This window comes from Podarcis tiliguerta (assembly GCF_965153285.1).
Source record: "Podarcis tiliguerta genome assembly, chromosome: 12".
In the NCBI taxonomy this organism is placed as follows: Eukaryota; Metazoa; Chordata; class Lepidosauria; order Squamata; family Lacertidae; genus Podarcis; species Podarcis tiliguerta.
The window spans coordinates 43,271,685-43,285,083 of NC_139545.1; the positions used below are offsets into that span (position 1 = coordinate 43,271,685).

Sequence of the window (13,399 nt, forward strand, 5' to 3'; positions counted from 1 at the left end):
GCTTCTTTTCGGATAGCAAAGCTTAATTGCGATGAGACATTCTGGAATATTTGTGTCTTGTATTATTCTAACCTCTTGCATAGATTTGGACCGAGGCTTTCGCAGATCCCGCCCACCCCCACCCCCCTCTGTGCCCCGGCCGCCATCCCACAATGTTCATAAATGAGGTCTGCATCTTGGCCTGAAAACTGTTACCAATCCTGTTCCAGTTAGAGAGATTTGGCAGATTTCATGTTGATGCTCCTAAAGCTTTCGACCGCTCCGCTGATGTTCACTCCACAGTCTCCCTCCGTTATACAACCCTCCTAAGACAGCCGCACTGCAAACGAAAAGCAGATGTGGCGTATCTTCCTCTTCGAGCTGCAGTGGAGGCCTCTGGCCGGGCAGCTGGCGTGTCCTTGCTCAGAGAGAAATGCTGATCCACCTGCAAATAATAAGGGTTAATTGTGAGGTTAATGCAATGCAGCGTTCCCGCTGTACGAAATAGCTGAGGGTTACGGTGCAGCGAAAACATTCACACATGCAACTAATTTGGCACATATCCAGACAAAGGAAACCTTTAATAAAGGGAACCCTAGAGCATGTAATTGCATGTGTGGTTGGAAAGCTTCTAATTATGTTGTGCTAAAGAAGGTTCCTCCTGTTTGCATGGGGTTGTGTGCTCTCCAGTAAACAGATAAATGGTGTACTATGAATTGGAATGACTGCCTGCTGTCATGGCATGTTCTTCTCATTCTGATTATTAATATAGGAAGTGACCATTTTGCGCTGGGGTTCTCTTCCTGGCCCCCAAGCACATCACCAGAGTGCGTGCAAGGGCACCCTGCCCTGCCCCATTCCACCCTGCCCCCATTCTGACCTCTTCTGGGTCCAAAAGGACCCACATATTGGCAATTGTGCCTCAATTGGACACACTTATAATGGTTGCCCCCTGTATTGTTGTTGTTGGTTTGTTTATTTACTAAATTTGTATACAGTGGTACCTTGGGTTAAGAACTTAATTCATTCCAGAGGTCCGTTCTTAAAGCTGTTCTTAACATGAGGTACCACTTTAGCTAATGCGGCCTCCTGCTGCAGCCGCTGTGCGATTTCTGTTCTCATCCTGAAGCAAAGTTCTTAACCCAAGGTACTATTTCTGGGTTAGTGGAGTCTGTAACCTGAAGCGTCTGTAACCTGAAGTGTATGTAACCCGAGGTACCACTGTACTGCGCTTTATCCAAAGATCCAGTGCTTTTTTTTCTCGGGGTACGCATACCCCTAAACTTTTTGTGAATCCAACGGGAGAAGAAAATATTTTTCAAAAAAAGTTTCTTCTCTAGCATGGTGAATCGTCAGTTCCATTGCTAACCCCAATGGCGGCCTCATTTCCAGTCACAGTGTTTCCTAAGTCTCAGACGGAAGCAAACATTTAATATGTGAAGTGGGAGTTGGAATCTAGCATGGTGATTGGTCAGTTTCGTTGTTACCACCTCTGATGGCGGCTTCATTTCCTTTCCTGGTATAATGCATGTTCTTCGTCCTTTTGTCCATTTACTGTACAATGGTACCTTGGGTTACATAAGCTTCAGGTTACATGCGCTTCAGGTTACGGGCTCCAGTAACCCAGAAATAGTACCTCAGGTTAAGAACTTTGCTTCAGGATGAGAACAGAAATCGTGCTCCGGCGGTGCGGTGGCAGCTGAAGGCCCCATTAGCTAAAGTGGTGCTTCAGGTTAAGAACAGTTTCAGGTTAAGAACGGACCTCCGGAATGAATTAAGTACTTAACCCGAGGTACCACTGTATTTATCTTTCCTGATTTGAACTATAAAATGGTGATTTTCTTGAGTCAAAATGAGAGTACCCCTAAATATTTTTTTAAGAAAAGAAAAGCACTGCAAAGATCTCAGCATGATTCACAACATAAAAATACAAAACAAGAACACAAAATATATCATAAAAGTGTTCAAATATCTCACCTCCCACAAACACATTGCCTGGCACCTAAAGATATGTAAGAAAGGTGCCAGGCAAGCTTCCTTGGGGAGAGCATTCCACAAATGGGGAGCAACTGCAGAAAAGGCCCGTCCTCACGTTGCCACCCTCTAGACCTCTGGAGGAGGCACACAAAGAAGGGCCTCAGATGATGATTGCAGGTTCCTGGTCACTTCATATGATGAGAACCGGTCCTTGAGGTATTGTGGCCCTGGTGATACCCCATATAATGAGGGTCATTTGGAACTGCCACATCATTCAGTATTATTGATCTACATTGTGCAACACAGGGTGCGGGGAATGAATGAGACAGGGCAAAGTATCTACTTTTGGGGGTCTGAAGACACCAAGGTGTCTGATTCTAAGGCAGCAAGAAATCTCACTGATTCTCCCATGATGAATCATGGTTGTTAAATCTGATACTTGTAAAATATTGCTGAACTGGGAACACAAGGATGAGATACTTCTATGGGAAGTTGTTAAAAAATGGAATAAAATCAGAGTGCCGTGAAGAGAGGATTTGCCATCCTGATATTAAATGCAGGTGCAAATAGTATTTTAGCTAAATAGAGTAAAAGGGGATGGAGAAGGGAAAGGAGATTGTTAGCTGCTTTGAGACTCCTTAGGGTAGTGATAAAGCGGGATATCAAATCCAAACTTTTCTTCTTCTTCTTGATTGGAATCTAACTGAACTGAGAAATAAGAGAGATTGCAAGCAGTCCCCTTTGAGGCTTCTAAGAATGCAGAAAATGCATTAACATATTGGCCAGCTCAATTAATAAAAAAGAAAAACAAGCAATAGTGCAGCAGCTTGAGAATAATACAACCAAATAATGGTTAATATTTTTGCTCCAAGAGGCTGGGAGAATAGAATTGTTATTAGTTGTTGATGATAATCCATGAGATTCTCTATCACCTGATATTGTCATTCCTCATGGTTCATCTCTCTCTCTCTCTCTCTCTCTCTCTCTCTCTCATCTCTGAGTGGGACATGAGTGGATCTCAGCTTTGGCATGCATGCATGCACACCAGTTGTGCTTTTATGATGCATATTTCTCCAAAGAACAACCAGCCTCTTTAAATCAGTGGTAGACAATGACAAGCGACTATGGAGTAAACAGATATAAGAAACTGTCTCACCATTTGTCCATCAAGCCTAGGGCTGTCTGCTCTGACTGGCAGCAGATCTTCAGAGTTTTCGACAGTGCAATGCTTCCATCATTGGGCACCCAATCCTTTTCTTTAACTCTCTGCGTGCCTTCAAGTCAAATGCCCTAACACTAAGACATGGCCCCTGTGGTGTTCGTATGGAGCCCCCAGTCGTTTCACAGACTATTGACCCGTACACCACTAATCCACTGCCACCAACCAGGTCCTCCCCGGTAAATCACTTAGTCTCAGTCAGATTCTTAAGTTAACAAAGAAGAGTGTAATTTATTGCAAACACAAATAAACTTTAACTGCATTCAAAACGTTGTTACTCTTTACCTTCTTAGTCTTATTTTATACTGTTTCTAATGCTTCTACCTCCCCTCACACAAGAGCCAACTGCACTGTCTCTCTGTTTCCAACTGTCTGCCAACTGTTTTCCCAACTGCCTTTCCCAACCAACCAACTAACTAAAACCAACCTTGGGCTAAGCCCTTTTATAAACAGGTAGGCTCCGCCTCTGGCTTTTCTATTGGTCTACCTATTAACTCTTTCTCTCCTACTGTACAGACATTTTCAAAAGAATGGGCAAACGCCACAGCCACCTTAAAGAAGTCGGTGTAGCAGGTGGTGAATCCTTCCACAGTGTGCCATAGTTGGTTGGCTAGTGCTTGCAAAGTCCTTGAAAACAGAATAAAGGTTACAATAACTTTATTTTTATCTGTAAAATGTTGGAAGGCAGAATGTCAGGTGGGTTTCTCTGTCTACAGGGCATCATTTCCACACTCATTTGTCTGCCATGGAATGTCTGTGATTAACAGGTGATTTGTTTCTCAAAGCTCTTGCACACTTACTGTTAACCACCACAATTTAGTCACAACCATTTCTAAATGATGCCTTTGCCAAGTAATGTTATTCATGCATTCTGCTGTTTGTGATCTTCACCTTTCTCTCATGGCAAACTTACCTTTTCGGGGGGGGGGGCAGAATCTTCCTAGAGTAAATTCAGATATTTTGGATGAAGGGTGGGAAATGTTACTTAATACAAGCTAAAAATGACTATAACATATTTATCCCTACATATCCAGGAATGAGAACAGTGCAGAACATCAAAGTAAGTGGCAGTTAAGTCTGTTTCTTACAGCTGCATTTAGTGGATATACTCCTGATAGTTTGAGGCCATTTGCCATTTCCATTTTTCATTACCAACGTCAAACAGTTTACAGAGAGACAAGCTAAATTAAAACAGAAGACAAAAAGAAAAAGCTATCAGTTCCTTCAAGAAGTTTACATTTTGTGGGAGGGAAGGTTGTCCTTGATGATCAACGGCTTCATGAAGGCCTTTGGGACATCTAAAAGCCACCCAGTGATGTCTTCTCCCTGTTAGGAGATTTAATACAGTAATAATAATGTGGGAATGTCAAGGAAAGTAGGAGAGGATATACTGTTTTGATATTATCCCTCCTCACTCACGCTAGTGAGTAAACACCAGAGCACATTCCCTTTGCAACTTATTGGAAGCAAATAAATGATTCATTAGAATCCTTTAATTAAGCAATCCTGTCTGGCTTGTCCAGTCTGGATTGTTCCTGGTAAGTTTCCCTTTTATTTCCCTCTTAAAATAATAATAGCAACACAACACAGTCTTCTTTAAAAGTAAGAATAAAGTTTTACTCACATTCAGTTCACAGCAGTGATCTGAAGGCAGGCTTTATCCTGTGGTTACAGTCAGAAGAAGTATGAGCTACATCTCAGACTTTCTGCTTGTGGGCTCCATCTTATGTGAAGGTTGAGCCATGTGCTGGCTAAGAGCCAGGAGAGTCCAAGAGAAATAGTAAGAAAGTAAGAGTCCAAGAGAGAGTGGCCAGCCCTTTTATATGGTGAGCTAGGGTCATGCCCATCTACCTGGTCACACACAGGGGGAAGAAGGTCCAGAGCAGGTATGACAGGAAGTCCTCTCTGTCTGGAGCCACATTCCCCTGTGTGTCCATTCTAGGCAACCAGAAAATGTTGTACTTGACTGATCTAGTAATAATACATCCCACAAAAAATACCCCAAACACCCCATCTTGATCCTACAAGATTCTGTTTTGGTATTACGGTTACAAAGCGCTCTTGCAACTGTACAAATAGTTGGTGGGTATTCTGTTCCCTCGTCCCTCCATCTTCATCTGGGCAGGGAAGAATCCCAGTGATTGATGAAGGGAGATGGTATTTTAACCAAGCTGTGATGGATGCCGCTGGGGTGAAAGGGTGAGAGCTATTAATAAACAGAGTCTGAAAACCTTTTAACGCCATCATTCACATTCACACGTCTTTAACCTCGGCCACCTTGAGATCCAGCATGGACTTATTGCAAGGGAATAAAATGTATATATATTCATGCTCGTTAAGATATTTAATTTGCCCTGCCGAATGGATGAGGCGCTGGTGGCACTGCCGTTTAGCATCTCCCTTGAATGCAGAAAGGTAGCAGATTTATTTCAATCCCATTGGGTGCTGACATTTTAACCCAGTTATCTGTGATTTATTCAGTCCCTGACAGCGCCAAAAGAATGATGTGTTTTGCCCGAAGGCTCTGTGGGTGAGGCAGCTTGACACATGCCTTTTCTTTCTCTAAAAAGGGGTGATCTCCTCAGCTGTTCTGAGGGTCCCAGCACTACAGTGGGCAGAGAGATTGTTTCTGAAATACTGTCTTCAGCTATTTGGTATGGGCATGCGGCGAGGGAGAAAGTGGAGGTGGAAGAAAGTGAAATGCTGATTAACCCCCCTTTTTTGTGTTTGTGCCAGTTTCCCCTCAAGTTTCTCCACTTATCAAATTCTACAGGTCATTTGGCATAAGAACCCAAAAATGGGCATTATCAGAAGCAATGCTGAAATTCTTCCAGACCATAGGAAGCTGTCTTATAGCAAGCCAGAACACTGGTTCATTGAGTTCAGGACTGTCCATGCTGACTAGCTGAGCCTCTCCAGGGTTTCAGACAAGGAGTCTTTTCCAGTTCTCTATGGAGATGCTAAGGACTGGAGCTGGGGTTTTCTGCACACCAAACAGAGGCTGCACTGCTGAGCCACAGCTCTTCCTAAAGGCCTACGTGGCACCAGCCTCCTTCAGGCCATTACTGCCATGAATGGGACCAGCACAGTGAAGGGGGCTTATGCCTTTTGCCTTACCTATAGAATTTCACAGTCCTCCAACTGCTGCCATTTTGGGACATAGAATCTGAAGCAGACTGTACTGTTCTGCTGTTTATGTGCATACTGTAGGTGTATCAGAGGGCAATTATGTGTAGGTAACTATAATAGAGGAATTCAGGTAAATGCGGGGGAGGGAGGAAGAGGGAGGGAGCTTCGATGTTGGTAGTGAGTGATGATTGGATGAGAATTTGAAAGGGCTGTTTGAATGATGCTGGAGACAGTTGGCAGAATTTGGTTTGGAGTGGTTGATAGTGGAGTTTGGGAGTGGATGTGAGTTGGTGTGAGAGTTGCTGGTTCGTGTGGCAAAAGGGGTAGTTTCTTAAATTGGATCAGTCTTGCCTCTTTTGCAGGGCTGGTGAGTGTAGGTCTCGCCCCCTAGGCCCGGTGGGGAGTGGCCTTCACGCTTCACATTGATCCTCCTTTCTGCCTTCCACCAAGCACTTCCATCAGGCTGATATCAGGAGCATCAAATGAAATCAGCAATTCCTCTGCATCTGCCTTTGCATCTACCTTCTCTTGGAGAGCCAGCATGGTGTAGTAGTTAAGAGCGGTAGACTCGTAATCTGGGGAACCGGGTTCGCGTCTCCGCTCCTCCACATGCAGCTGCTGGGTGACCTTGGGCTAGTCACACTTCTCTGAAGTCTCTCAGCCCCACTCACCTCACAGAGTGTTTGTTGTGGGGGAGGAAGGGAAAGGAGAATGTTAGCCGCTTTGAGACTCCTTCGGGTAGTGATAAAGCGGGATATCAAATCCAAACTCTTCATCATCATCTGCACGTCATGTCAGAGCCTCTCATAGCCAAGTTTCGCTTTCTGGATGTTCCCTGCCTCTCATAGCCAAGTTTCGCTTTCTTCTTCCATTTAATCTGTGGTTCAGCCTTCTCGTCTCTCATGCACGCCTCCACTGGTCTAGAGATCCTCTGCCTGACAGAGTCTACTAGAGCTATAATCCCATGTAACGCGTCTTCAGTTTGGCAAAGGGAATTTCGTCGTACCTCCTTTTGCTCTGTATCTTTATGCTCCAAAATCTTAAGTGCATTGTCAGCTGTTTGCACACTGAGTAATTATAAAACCCTTATTATTTCTGTTTTGAATAAATAATTGTATTGCACCACCACATGCTCCTTATTGGGTTATGTTAGGAGCGGAGTATTCAGGTACATATATCAGTGGGGGCAGCAGAAATGAGGGGAAATTATAGGGAAGATCCATTTTAAAAAACCTCAGTTCAGAGCTGTACAAATTATAAAGAATAACAAGATTACACAGGGGTGTTTTGGGTAATGTCAGAAACCGTAAGCTGGGGTGGTGGTGACAGCCTCCAGATATTATGTCCTATCCAACATGGCGATGGTGGAAGGGGCCTATGCAACTTTTAGGGCAAACTTGCACCACAGCTACAATAATTTATGAATTGATTTATGGACTTATTTAAATGTGTAGCCTGCCCTCCAGAAATGCTGGTTGCTGGTAACACTCCCTCCAAAAAAAACATCACCCCTCCCTCTCCAAACAATATCATATAAACCTGAAATGAAATAATGTGCTCTCACTCTCCACACATGTTTAAGCTTGGAGCTCTGCTGTTGGCTGCACAAAAAGAACACGACGTCTAGAAAAATGTTGCAATTCAGTCTCCCATAAACTTCTACGTCTTGCGATTGATTATGCAGAGTGGGGGTTATCTGTATGCCCCCCCCCCAATATTCTATTCATGCTGGCACCCCTGCCCCCAATACTAACTGCTTCTTTCCCTTTAGACATTTGTAACACCACAGGGAGTCCATAGCCAGCGGCTTCCAGTGAAACAGCCCCTTGTTGTCCACCTTGAGGGGGAAAGGTGTAATGAACACGACTTTATAAAGACATTTGTTTAGAAATAGAAACTGGTTTGCTTAAGCCCTGTGGTTCTCTTCATTACTTTCATGGGTGGTCTTGAAAAAAGCTTTGCAGGCTAAGACACCCCCGAATGGCAAACACAGGCAAAGTGAGGGGGATATCTATAATCTGACAGCATCACCAAGGCACAGCCACTGGCTTCTGTTGGACATCTTCATCCCTGACCTCAGTCTACCAACTTCCACTACCTTCCACCAGTTCATCCATTTACCTTGTGCCTGGAAGGCGATCTCTGCCATCCTCTGAACACAATCCCCAGGCACATGGTATCTGAAGGGTGACTTATGCCATCCCTTGAATACACCCGTCAGATACACACACCATTCACCTTGACTCCATTTGAAACCTTCCATTCAGACAGACACATTCACTCATCAGCCACTCTCTGTTCATTCACATAACATAATCCAGTTTCAGTCTACAAATATCCACACAGCTTCTGTTGACGGGCTTCTGAAAGTGAATTTCAACCAGCTTGCATCCACAAACACCAGCCTGCTGTAGACTTGCATTTCTACCAGCTTCTGAATATGAACTCCCCCAGCTTCCACCCACCACCATTTGCCAGCTTCTGCCTGGTCCAGTACCAGAAATCAGCCGGCTTTGGATATCAGCTGCCTTCAAGTCACAATCCCACGCAGCAAGTGAACTTGCCTTCTCATTGTTCCACAGCATCCCATTGCCAGAGAATCGGGCTTATTTGTTGCTCAGCACACCTCCATACTAAAGGAGACCACCCAGTGCTGAATGCTACAGCTGGTGCCCACAGTTGTGTTCTCCTTGAGGAGGGAAAAGCCTTTTGCTTTGGATTTCGTCTTGGCCCACCTTTATAACTACCCAACTGCCATGTGCTTTTGTGACATCACAGGCAGTCAACAGACAATGGCAACAGCTGGGGAGACATCATCATAGCCTCCTCAGCCCTCAGAACACTGGGCTTCTTTGCTTGTTTATTATTTAAAAAGACATATAAAGGTAAAGGTACCCCTGCCCGTACGGGCCAGTTGTGAGCGACTCTAGGGTTGCGCGCTCATCTCGCTCAAGAGGCCGGGAGCCAGTACCATCCGAAGACACTTCCAGGTCACGTGGCCAGCGTGACGAAGCTGCAGCTGGCGAGCCAGCACCAGCACCGCACACGGAAATGCCGTTTACCTTCCCGCTATAAAGCGATACCGATTTATCTAATTGCACTTAGGGGTGCTTTCGAACTGCTAGGTGGGCAGGAGCTGGGACTGAACGACAAGAGCTCACCCCGCCGTGGGGATTCGAACCACCGACCTTACGATCAGCAAGTCCTAGGCACTGAGGTTTTACCCACAGCGCCACCCGTGTCCCCAAAAAGACATATTGGCTACCACTTATTTGTACCAATACCAGAGAAGGGCATATCATAACCGGGGGGTGGGGGGAGAGCATTTTTCAGTCCAAAGGCAAGAAGCTTTACATACACAGTTAAAGGAAACACCCCAAATCAGGCAAAAACACCCAAGAAGGATGTGAGATATGCCTGGTGAGGGCCTGGGGAGAGTCCTGAGGGCCAGGTACAGTGTCCTGAAGGGCCACATTTGGCCCACAACTCAGTGGTTTCCCACTCCAGTCTTAAATGATAAAAAACCAAAGGGGTTTCCATCCTTATGTGTTCTTAGAGGAGACCTATGAAATCAATCAGTCCACTGATTCCAGCAATATCTACTCAGACTATGATGTGCTGCAGGAGCACTGCTAGAGCCAATCTTGCTGTTCTGCCAGTGTGGCTAAACCACAGTGACCTCCTGCCACCTTGACACTCTCCCTGCTGGGCAGAGACCAGGTTAACATTGCAGCTCTGCCCTAGCCAAATGAGCTGCTTCTGGTGAAATGTGTGATCAGATTAGTGAATATTGTATTTTATTTTATTTTTAAAAATGCAACCATTTTGGGGGCTGAGAAAATCCATATTGAGAGTATAGCTGGCATAGGCAACCTTGGCCCTCCAGATGTTTTGGGACTACAACTCCCATAATCCCTAGCTAACAGGATCAGTGGTCAGGGATGATGGGAATTGTAGTCCCAAAGCATCTGGAGGGCCGAGGTTGCCTATGCCTGGAAAATAGCATGGGATGGGTTGAGGTTTAACCCACCTCCTCTATTTTCCCAACAAAAAAAAAATCCCCCTGAAAATGCTGTTTGTCTCAGGATATAAGCTGTCAACAGAAAAACAAACAAATCTGGCACTCTAAGCTGGGGCAAGTCAACAACCTTTCAACCATTCAAATCAGTGAGAAATGTCCCAATATCTTCCTAGATTGAGGATTCTGTTCAGGAATGGGTTGGTCTCTTACAATCCAATTTTTACTGCTGGTGTGTGGACATTCTGTTTGGCTTTCCAGTGTGCTGCCTTTCCCTCTTAACTTCATTATTAGCATTCTTCCTAAATTAGTAGCTACTCTGGACTGAGAGTATCAGAGATGTCCTCCTATTTAATTTGCCCCTGGCATCTGAAATCCAAACAGCAAAAGTGGCAGTGTCTATTCCAGAATCCACTTTCACTTGTTCAGCACTTTCCTTTCTTCGGCAAAGAGCACACTTCATGCTTTCTTGGGAATTCATTAAGGATTAGTTCAGATTGGCTAAGAGGGGAGGCTACTGGAGACACCATCCTGTTCCAATTTTCCATTTCACCACCACAGCTGTATTTTCTACCTTTGGTAATTATATGCATCCCTATGACTCGTAAAAGCATATTTGCAAAAATTTGGTCTGCAGCCTTTTATACGTTTCCAAGTTCACTTTTGACTGTGATGGGAAGAGACATTGCTCTAAATGCTTAAAGTGTAGCAATATCCCCCCTCCCCTTTAAGCCAATTCATTTATGTTGTGAATAGGAACCTTTGTTGAAATCAGACATATTAGGATGTCAGTAGCATAATGAATCGCTGCATTTCAATTCCCCACATGAAAGCAACTTCTTTCCAGTTTCCTCGTTTCACACGTACGCATGTAGGATTTATATGCAGATCTTTTGGCACACTCAGTCATTCATGGGTCTCTTCTAGGAATAGCTGTGGCAATTTGACTCATCCCAGAACTGGAACATAGAGACTTTCTAACTCAGGGGTCAGCAAACTTACCACGCCTCGGGCCGGTGTCTCCAGCGCCGATCACACGGCGGGCCAGAGGGTGGAGGAGCGTGTGCCCATACGCGTGCGCATACGTTACTTCCAGGTTGGAGGAGCACCAGAAATAGCTTGTGTGCATGTTCACGTGCCTCCTCCGACCCGGATGTGCACTGGAAATAATGCTTGCACATGCGCAAATAACGCTTGCGCATGTGCACAAGCTATTTTCGGTGCTCCTCCGACCCGGAAGTGGGCAGCCGCGCAGCGCCGGTAAGAGCAGGTGGCAGCAGCAGGGGTTGCCACGGGCTGGATAAATGAGTCCCTGGGGCCTTATCAGGCCTGCGGGCCATAGTTTGGGGACCCCTGTTCTAACTCAATCCTTTCCCTGATCTAGTATCGACTTCCTTTTCAGTGCCTGTTTTACCACCTCCCCTTTTAAAAAATCAGGCATTTATTCATGCATCACTGGAGGACTGTGGGTGCTCAATGATGTTGAAGGTCAGCCATAGGCAGATGGCAGCTGAGCCAAGAACAGGGGGCATTTCCCCCTCAGGAATAATCTGTGTGGGTCTGCAACTGTGGTGGTGGGTGGGGCCAAATCTTGAAGTGAGTGTAGCTGCCACCTTTTGGTTACATCAATTTATCTCTCTGTTCACTCTAACACACTTTCTGCTGCCCTCTTCCTCCCCTTTATTCCCTCCTTGCAACCCATGTGAAATTAGGCTAAGGGCTATGTGGAACTAGGCTGAGCTCCACCGGATCACAGCTTCTGACCTGAGCTCTAGCTGATCCATCAATTTCTGTCCATTTCAGTCAATCCCTCCCCCTTATCTCACCCTGTACATGCATTTTTGATGAAACAGTATGGAAAGCAATCACGAACCTAAGTGTTAATTAAGATTCAACTTATGCAATGTTTGTGCACATCCAGTTTTGCACGCTGGAGAAACACCTCTCAAAAGAATCTTGATGCAGCTGTATGTGGACATGAACACCAAGATTAGTGGTTTGTTTGTTTTTTAGCATTGTTTTAATCAATGCATACTGCACATGGACACTGGTAAGGAGTTGGGTACAGAGGGGAGAAAACACATAAACTGGAGGAACTGAAAGCTCAGGCTCAGGCAAATGTTTACAAGGACAGTGTTCTGCACAAACTTGAGAATAAAAAGTGTAACAATAGGGGATAACACAAGCATTGTATGTTGGCGACAAAATTAATCCCTAGAGAAATTTGAATGGGAACTATTTCAGGACCATTTCTTCTTAAATGGAAGTCACTGGTCTCCAGTAGATCCTAAATGCTAATTGTGAAGTCCTTTTCTGACTGTGGATCATTATCTAGCCAAATCGGCTCTCTCAATCCCTAAGAAGGAGGAATCAGTAGGCTCGGGGGACCATACATTTTGCAGAAATATAAAAAGCATTAGGGAAAACCCTAATGGTTGTACACCCCTAAAAGCGTCCAATGAGGACTGAGCATCCTCAGGGGCCATGGATTGCTGCCTAACTGCTGGGATGGGGCACACAAAACCAGTGGGGAAGGAATGATGGAACAAAGTGTCCCGGAAGAGGGCTGGCTGGCTGCAACCCTGAACTGGAGCATTCCACACTGCAATGTTTTGTTATAGGTTCTGCTTGTGAAAATGCATAAAAGACCTGTTTTTCAAGGACTAATTCCCTAGCCACTAATCCTCCAGCAGGTGTTCATTCTATAAGCCACATCTTTACTGTGGTTTTTTTAAAAAACAACAACAACAACACATTAATTATTTCAAAACTTTCTATACCACCCTTCATTATATGAGTTTTCATGATGGTGTGTGACTTAAAACTAATACGCAAACAAGAAAGCAGAGCCCCAGACCTTCCAAAAAAACAGACACAAAACCTGGACAAACTTAGAAATCTGTTTTAGGTTGATATCATTGGCAGCTTTCTTGTTTTTGTACAGGGATTGCCTTTCAAAAGGATCGTGTTTCCTATATTCCAAGAATCAAGTGAAATAACTGTGTGCAGAATCTGGCATATAATAAATTGAAGAGTTTGCTTCATTTCTTTGTGATTGATTCTGATGCCATTCCTCA

The 13,399-nt window shown here is 44.7% G+C and overlaps 4 long non-coding RNA genes across 5 annotated transcripts in view; 2 read left to right on the forward strand and 2 right to left on the reverse strand.

Moving 5' to 3' along the window:
• The window catches only part of LOC310661177, an 860,679-nt gene that overhangs the window by 384,494 nt on the left and 462,786 nt on the right, over positions 1-13,399 (forward strand). The gene's annotated exons all lie outside the window — the stretch shown is intronic.
• The window catches only part of LOC310661171, a 400,681-nt gene that overhangs the window by 76,038 nt on the left and 311,244 nt on the right, over positions 1-13,399 (reverse strand). The window lies entirely within an intron of this gene.
• Positions 137-7,109, reverse strand: LOC310661095. 2 transcript variants are annotated; one of them, XR_014503698.1, is made up of 5 exons: positions 6,293-7,109; positions 4,800-4,926; positions 4,413-4,501; positions 3,113-3,802; positions 137-424 (listed from the first exon to the last, which is right to left on the reverse strand). It is a non-coding gene; the product is annotated as an uncharacterized lncRNA (long non-coding RNA). The 2 variants fall into 2 exon arrangements; XR_014503699.1 differs by lacking the exon at positions 137-424 and adding an exon at positions 3,003-3,078 and having other exon boundaries at positions 3,727-3,802; positions 6,293-6,445.
• On the forward strand, positions 3,576-6,269 carry LOC310661106. Its single transcript, XR_014503716.1, has 3 exons — positions 3,576-3,628; positions 4,210-4,235; positions 5,912-6,269. It is a non-coding gene; the product is annotated as an uncharacterized lncRNA (long non-coding RNA).